Source organism: Asparagus officinalis, unplaced genomic scaffold (genome assembly GCF_001876935.1).
Source record: "Asparagus officinalis unplaced genomic scaffold, Aspof.V1 AsparagusV1_Un224, whole genome shotgun sequence".
Classification (NCBI taxonomy): domain Eukaryota; kingdom Viridiplantae; phylum Streptophyta; class Magnoliopsida; order Asparagales; family Asparagaceae; genus Asparagus; species Asparagus officinalis.
The window spans coordinates 295,768-305,029 of NW_017972489.1; positions in this window are offsets into that span (position 1 = coordinate 295,768).

The window sequence follows — 9,262 nt, forward strand, 5'->3', positions numbered from 1 at the left end:
TGGGGTGGCTCAGCCATGGCCGAGCCACCATGGGGTGGCTCGGCCATGGCCGAGCCACCTCCGGGTGGCTCGGCCTCCGAGCCACCCTAGGGTGGCTCGGTGGCCGCCGAGCCACCATGGGGTGGCTCGGCCACCCCATGGGGTGGCTCGGCTTTGGCCGAGCCACCATGGGGTGGCTCGGCCATGGCCGAGCCACCCCTTGGTGGCTCGGCTTTAGCCGAGCCACTCGGGTGGTTTTGGCTTTGGCCGATTTGTCCGGGTGTGGCGCCGTTGTGTTCGTTGTCCAGTTCTGTGCTTCGTTGTTGATCTGGACTTGATTTGGTTGTGCGGTTGATAGGTTCGGATTCGATTTGCTGATCTGATTTGGCAGTAAATTGGATTCCTGATTTGGCAGTAAATCCGCTTCTGAGTTGGAGTCCGAAACCGATCTTGATTCGATCGTCATTCGTCCGAGTATGCCTTTGGTTGGATGACTTGTTGACTCTTCGAACACTTAGCTTGATCCCGCACGTGTATGGATGCATTCCGTCGCTTGATGCGATTCGTCGATCTCGTCGCCTCGTTGGTTTGTCGGTTTGTACCGAGCTGAGCTAAGGGACCTATAAGCAATTTTATATGCCTACAGATACCCCCTCCAAAGTATTTCAGCCTCATTCTTTTATAGAAGAGTCTGGAATACTTTGGATATGATTGTCCCAACCTTTAGTCGGTGTAACGGGACCTTACTTTGGATATGATTGCCTCCCACCTTCAGTCGGTGTGATGAGGCCTTGGAATGATTTCCGTTCTTGATTCCTTCAATTCTCCAGGCTTTTCGGTGTTTTGTCGAAAGTCTGTAAGAGTTCCGGTGCTGCATTTATTGTCTGACCGTTTGTCGGAATTTTGAACTTTGAAGTCGATTCCTGATTTTTGATCTTCAGCTCGTAGAATTGACCATCGATTGCTGGCGTCGAGTTTTTATGTGCAACGCGTTGTCCGGCGTTGTGTTGTTGAGTTATCCTTAAGAATATTTTTTAGAAAAAAATACTCTCCAGAAACTTCTCAACCAAAATTAGGGAACAGTTTATAGTAATATACCTTATTGGAGTAAGAAGCAGTTTATACTCGTATACTTTTCGAAGTATTTAAGAAGCAGTTTATACTCGTATACTTTTCGGAGTATTTAAGAAGCAGTTTATACTCGTATACTTTTCGGAGTATTTATTCTTTCATTGCAACGCATTGATAGACGTTGATCTAGGGTTATGCGTTGTCCGGCGTTGACCTTAGGGTTTTGGACGTCGTACGTTAAATTTTTTGCTTGCAACGCGTTGACTGGCGTTGACCTAGGTTTATGCGTTGACCGGCGTTAACCCTAGGGTTTCGAATTTTTGTTCGCAACGTGTTGACTGGCGTTGACCTAAGGTTACGCGTTGTCCGGCGTTGACCCTGGGGTTTTGACCGTCGTACGTTGACCTTTTGATCGCAACACTGATAGAATTCCCGGATCGGCAGACTTTGAGACATACCATCTTTTAAGAGGATTGTAAGTTTAGTTTTGCAGAGGGTAGTGTAAATATACAGTGGAGTATATTGCATTTGAGCAACTCTATGACTTACATCCTCATTGAAGAGGTACCTCTGTTAAGTTGTTGTCAGAGTAGTATGTAACAGAAGGTGTCCCTCATCCTATTGAAGATGATTGCGGATTTGGCTTTGTCCTAATCAATCTGAAGCGTTTACCAATGAGTTTTTATGACCCAGTCCCCACTGAACTGTAGTCTCGCTGTTTGAGCGTCGCACCGATAAGCATGGTACAACGTCTCGCTCAAGAAGGAGTAGTGGGCTGGCTTCGCCTAAAACCTTTCTTAGTAGTCGACTTTCATTTGAGCTGGTTCGGCTACCCGGAACGCGGTGACTCAACTGCCCCACTCCCTCTCGTCCTTTTCTGGAAACCCGAGGCTCAAAAGAAGAGATCAATAAGCTCGCCTAAAAAACTGTCGTAGCCACCCTTCCCGGCTTGTGATTTTGACGGTTCGCCCGCAACTAACGGTGGTCATCCCGGCGTGACTGCCACAAATGCCGCACTAGCTTCATCGCGGCCTAACCCCCAAGAAGTGGACGTAGTGTGACCAAAGGGTCGGGGGAATTTTCTAACCATCGTCGCGTGGTCTAATACCACAGTTGGGAGCCACATTGGGGCCAAGCAATGACGAGAGACGAGCCTCATGCTTTTATATCCCTTTAGCTTCAGACCTCCGAGTATCAACGTACAAACACTCAACGTAGTCGGGGCGACGATCGAGACGAATCCGATCACGACAAATTGACTACACCGCATCCATACAGCTGGCTCAAGCAAGTGTTCAAGATCAACGAGTCATCCAACCAAAGGCCATACGCGGACGAATGACCATCGATCAGATCCGTTTCGACTCCCCCAACGGTTTCTGCTCGTCAATCGGATTCCTGGATTGCCTTACCAAATCAGGAAAATACAAATCAACAATCCAAATCCAACCGGAAATCCAAACGGCCCCAACGATTATAAAACTCAAGACACAATTCAGACCAGGAATCATGGACAAAACGAAGCACATAAACTCGACAACGAACACAAAGCAAACTATCGAGTGCACCAACTCGGACGAATCTCGCCAAGCTCCCAACCGCTATTTGTTTACCAACCCTGTATTACGGGCTTGTACGCTGGTGGCTCTTCTTCCCTCGCACTTGAATAAAAGGCCGAGCCGCAAGGGGTGGTCGCATGGCCGAGCACCCCATGTGCTCGTCGGCCACCGAGCTACCCTAGCAGTGCTCGTAGCCAGCCACCCCAGGACGGTGCCGGCCACCCCATGTGGCTCGGTTGCCGACACTTAAAGGTCGGACTCGTCACCTAAGATCGGCGGCATTTCCTCTACACGTGCACTGGTAGTGCGTGTAGAGCACACTGACAGAAAAGATGTAGTCGTCGCTATAGAAGGAGGTGTCCATTCAGAGGTTGGAACATCTTTGGAGAGAGGCGAAGCCCACTGGCATTGAGACTCAAACTTTTAAAATAGAAATTAAGCTTGGCGGACATCAGGATTCCTCAATCCCAGATCTGTAATGCTCGACGATCACGCATCTACAGCCAGTGTTCGAAGGACGATCTCAATAGTAGGCTACACTCGCATCTACTTCTAGATCCCTGAGACCTCCATTTCTTCCATCGTATCGATCTCCCGGTATTAATCCTGTAAAGGAAACCGTTGTACTGCGTAGATCAACCCGAGCAACCGGAATCTAACATCTCACGGGTGTTCCACGGCAAACAACCCGGCGCAGGCCAAGACCCACACCACAAGCGACGCGACCGCAAACATTTAGTCGCGCGTCGTTTCGACCAAAAGGAGAAAAGTTGAATTGTTATTTTATTTGATTTCGTTTACGGATCTTAAAAACAGATCTTGTAACTCAAATTGAACTCAAGATTGCGAATAGAGAATAACTTGAAAACAAAGAAAACGACCGAATTTTCCAGCGCATACTGGCCACGGGGAACACATCCGGTGCCGAAGATCCGGAAATTATGTATGGATCGTTCCACTACCAAGGCATCTTGGTACATCCCTCAAATTCATGCCGTCTTCAAGGTACCCATTCATGCGGGACCGCGCAGGCGTCGTGATCAGATCTCCACTTGTTTTCTCATTGCTGGTGGAAGAGGATCGGTAAGACGTTCCAATTACGTCGATTCGATCAGACAGTTCAGGAATACCTTCATCCGCGTTAGAGTACAACGTCCCCCGCAAGTCAGCAGTCCAATCTGTCAACAGAAAGGGCGTGTCGAAGATAGTGGATGACCAACACGACGTCAGACTTCGAAGTTGGCGCGAAAGTCGCGGTCGGGTGCAGTCACAACCGCCAACCGATCAGCGTCCAAGCAACACTTCCGGCCCAAGGACCGGACCTTCTCAAGGAGACCCAAGGCACAAGCACGGCCAACACAAATGCGCCAAAGCAGGACCACCGCGCGAGCTCCGCGACAACCACGTGGACGAGACAAGAAGAGCAACAGCTTCAACAACAGATGAAACGGGCCTGCTAACCCACACTGAATGGGTCGTGGACAAACGGACAATCGCGACGCGAGAGCAGAACGCGCTCCAACGCCGGCCACGTAGTCAGCGCAGCACCGCTAAGCCGAAGAACCGTGAGAGAATGGGAGCAGAGAAGAGGAGACAAGAACCGCTCACAGCAACCAGCCAAGCCGAACCAAAGGCGATCGCGCATCAGGCGAAAAGTGTCGGCACGCTACCAAATCAACCGCCGACAACGAACGTGAGGCCCGAGACCCCTACGACTCGGCGAGGCAGAGCTGCGCGAGGAAGAGGCACCGTGAGACCCTGGCACGCCGAGGACCAAGCAAGCCCACAAACGGGGACCCACGAAGAACCGAACATACCAACGACCGGCGACCCAGAAAGAGACCAACCCCACGGGCAGAAGGCAGACCGGGAGGCATCAAAAGCAGGGCAGGCACTAACCAAAAAAGCCCCAAAATCCAAAGACGGACTGAGAAGGCCAACCAACCCAACGGAACGGGCAACGACGAGCGTCAGAGAGGTGGGGTGACGATGCAACTACCAGAAGAGAGGTTCACACGAAGGCGAGACACTGCGGGCCGTGGCCGACAGCTCAGGCGCGGCAGTACGTGCGCAAGCAATGCAGCAATGAGCCAAAGAGGTCAGGGCAAAGGCCACGACGCAAAACCAGGAGAGCCGGCAAAGAGAACGGGGAAAGACGGAAAGCGAGGGGCACCGCACAGACCAGCAAAGAACAGCGACACAGAGGATGCAAAGCGGGAAGCGCCGTAACCGGTCGGTGCTCACCGAGACCACGAAAGCACAGAGCAGACTTGAACACTTGCCCCCGCAATGCCCCCGACTAAACACCACGCTAAGCTAAAGCACCTCCTAACCGATGCAGCCACCCCACTCCTCCTGTCAAGACCCCCCACACCAGGCAGAAACACCGCGCCAATCCAGAACACCAAAGAACTCCAGCCACCCCCCAAGAACATACCCCACACCCCCCGACCTCCATAATCCGCGGCCAACCCTCCATTCTCCACCTCCTCCTCAGAACAAGATCTACGCGCCTACATGAAATCCACCTGCTTCACGCACAGACGATGGTCCATAAACAACATGTGCGTGGCGCTACAGTAACTTACTGTCTTTGGAAGCAATCGGGAACACCAGCAGCGTCTGCACACTGATAGGAGGAATCTCGGAATGAGTGCGTGGCACGAACCCAGGCCTCGTGAACAAGCAGCATCCAACGTTCCTCCGAAGGAAAAAGCCGAAGAGGAACCTACCGACCGGCTGAATCTCGTGGACTCAAACTTCGCTCGTTGGTAAGGGCAAAACAAACCTGCAGCTACTGGTGCTGCCTAATCAAGCGTCACAACAGCATATCCGAAGCAGCAAACAGGACTTCGTGTTTCCGAGACTCCAAAGAGCAGATCCTCCAAAAAGGAACGAAGACGTTCCAGGGCCATACTTACTTAAACTCCGCCGTCCTTTGCAAGGTAACTTAAGATCACCAAGTAACTACCTATCTAAAGAAAACGACTACAAGAAAAAGAACGGAGCTCGACAACACTAACGAACCAACCCCAGTTACTGTTGCCGTTCACCACAGAGGTCGTTCATCCACCGAAAAGATGGTGCTTTACTCCAAGAATAGCATTCAGAACCTTGGTTGAAGCGGCGTCATAACGCTAAGGTAAGCAATTTGAGAATGGCCAAAACTGTCCGACCGATATAAGAGTATAAACTGCTTCCTGGACACTCCAAAGAGTACACGAGATACAATCTGTTCTTCTTCAATTAACTCCAAAGGTCTATCGACGAGTTAAACTGTTTGCTTAACACTCCGACCGGTATAAGAGTGTTATAAACTGCTTCCGACACTCCAAAGAAGTACAACGGAGTATAAATCTGTCTTTCTTCAAAACTCCCAAAGAGTATACCCTAGTTATAAACTTTTTCTCACCTCGACCGGTATAAGAGTTAAACTACTTCCCTGATACTCCAATTCAGGTTATGAGTCTAAGTTTCCCCACTATTGGACGGGAAGTCCTGAGAATCATTAAGCTAACTTCTTAGGATAACCGCACGTTAAACTGATAATAATGTCGCAAACAGTTCCCGCAGAGAAACTGGGGTCGTTGGAGATTTACTGTAACGGGAAGTTGATCTCAAAACCACAGCAATTAATGAATAAGAACTCCCCACCCTGTCTGTGCGGAAGTCTCAAGCACTCCATCATCTGCTTTAGAGTTTGAATCGTAAGTCTCCATTGAACGTCAAAAGCTTCCGTATCTACAGTTAGGACCACACCGTCAATAAATCCCTAGTTCTCTACAGTGGATTCTCCCAAATGAATTCCGAGACGGTTCGCACAACATCCCCAAACGCTTGAATTCGAATACCTTCCTACAGTCCAGGGTCGTTGAGTCCGCCGTCTGATAACTTCCATAAGCGGTCTTAAGAAAACTCCTTTCTCAGGTGAACCAAAGAACCAACATCCCTCTAAATCCCGTAACATTCCCCAATTGAGGAACCTAACGAGAGGTCCACTTTCAATCGAGTGAGATCAAACCTTGCTGACCAGGGTAGCCAAGCGGCGGTCACCTCAAACTCGTTGGTCAACCAACTATGACCTTCCTATACAGTTAGGTTCAAAGATACCATGAATTCATTCATCTGATAACCGCATTCGAGCACATCAAAATTCGATTGGTCTTAGTTCAACTCTACCAAGGCCCCAGCGGTCAATCAAACTTGCCGCGGGACCAGTTAGAGTATCTGAATCTTTCCGATTCTTTGGAGTGGAGATCCCACTCTTGGTTTATGCACCTTTTCAGCTGACTCTGCGTATTTATAGATTTTGGCCATCTGCACCCATCAACGGGTTTGATGCCCGCCTTACCGACTACACTTTGAGCGGCTAGCATGCGGATTGTTTAAGCCGTTCCGCCCATGTGACATTACGCTGAAAAGAGGTTAACCCCTTTTTTGAAGTGCTACGATATTGAATACGTAGACTTCGTCTTTACGTCCTCTGTTCGAAAAGACTAACAGCCTGACAACAAGACGCGTGTGCTACTCCGACGTTGAGCATTTAGGAATTTTTGGCAAAGTCCTCAGCCTTTCAACGCGGATTGACATGCTTTTACCGATTACCGTTTGAATCGGTGTACATACTTCGGATACAATGTCTTAAGTCCGTGTTCCACATGTACAGGTCGCATGAGCCTTTAAATGGAATGAACGTCCCTTAGACATTCCTTCGATGCTTCTACGGTACTGCGAATCACCGTAGACTTCGTCTTCTCACGGGGATAAGCACTACCCGGGCGCCGCGTGTTAGGCGTTGACTTAGGATTTTCTTGGGACTACCCCAGCCATTAAACGGATGGTGGATTAGACCATTGTACCGAACTACCGCTTTGAAGCCGAGGTCCGCGGCTTAGCATGCAGGATTGTCTAAATCCGCTTCCGCATGCTAACCGATTGCTGCTAAGAGAGTGAAGTTCCCTTAGTAGCTATGTTGTGCTATGATGACTTGCAATAGCATAGAACTTCGCCATTATTACGGCGAATAGGGACTACCCGAGTAACGTGTATTCAGACGTTAACAAAAAACAAAAATTAATCCCTACTTAGCGAAGGCTTCAGGGGAGATTGAGAGCATACCCCAGAATCGAACCCTAGCTCGCTGTCTTTTTCACATTCCGCTGCTCAAAGTTGCTGTAAAAGACTAAACCCAGGCGCGACAACGATGTTAGGCTGTCGACATATGCCCCTTTCTTAGGATTTGCAGCGATGACATTCCCCAGTGCGTTGTAAGGCATGGCATTTTGGTTTTACTCCTCCAATTCTAAATCAAAATTGTCCTCTCGTCCCCGCAATGTGCGTGAACTATGTGGAACGGAGAGCTCATTTCTTTTCACGGTTAAAGAGCAAGCTCAATGCCCCTCCAAACATGCCTAGGACAGGACCGAGGTTACGGCGCACGACTTATCCTGCTTAGGCGGTTCAGGATAGATACCCAAGAATCAAACTCTTTGCGGTGTCTTCTTGATCTGCGGATAAACTCAAGAGCTAAACCGAGCGGGCGTGTAGGCGTTTGACTCATCCCTAACTGCTGAGGCATTCGCGTTATAATACGCAAATCTGTCCCATGTACCTGTGAGGCCACAGATTCTTGCGGATTGATGTTAAAAATCAGGTGGTGCTGTCTTCTCTTGGGGCAAAGACGAACATCCGAAATGGCGAGAGAAGAATTTTAAATTCTATCTCCTGGCAGGCATCCGCACCTGAAAACAGACAGAATTTTAATGATTCTCTAGTCTTCAGCTGGGAAAGGGAAACTCGAGGTGGGGTCATTCCACCCCCCATGAACTCCAGAGAGTAAGGTGAAAACGACAGACGTGGTAGAGAATCTCGCCACGCCGATACGGAGAATCGAACAAGATCATCGACCGATAAACAACTCCCTCAACCTGATCGGAAGCGTCCTTGTCTGCATTTAGCCTGTTCAACTAAAAACTTCTACATAGAATTTCTCGATTTATCAAGATCATGAATCATGGTTTTTTTGACGCCTAAAAGTAGGTGAAGGTTTGGCCAACAGCAACCCGGGGCGAGTATTGAGGTCAAATGCACCGGCCTAAACTGCTTAGGACAGGTTTGCTCACTCGATTTCGAAAGTGGACCTCGTCGTTCATTGAGAGGAATCGACGAGGGGATTTTGGTTTTTGGTTCCTAACTGTTAGAAAGGCTTTTGACCGAATGGAAGGTTTAAGCACGATCCTAACTATGTAGGGAAGGTTTGATCGCGTTGATTTGTGGACCTCTCGCTTGCATTGGAGAATCGCGACACCCCGAGGGGATTTTGACTCCTCGGTACCTAACTGTAGAAGGTTTGACCAATCGGCGACTTACGTCCAAACTCTAACAGGAGAGTGTTGAGTGCACAGACACGGGCTGGGAGTTCTTATTCATTACATTGCTGTGGTTTTATGAGAACTTCCCGTGTACATAAATCGTCACCCCCAAGTTTCCTCGCGCGAACTTGTGGACATTTATTATCAGTTAGCTGCACCGGGTTATCCTTAAGAATATTAGCTTAATATTCTCCAGGAACTTCCCGTCCAAACAGTGGGGAAACAGTTGGTCAGACTCAGTATACCTATTGGGAGTATTCAGGGAGTAGCTTAACCTCTGTA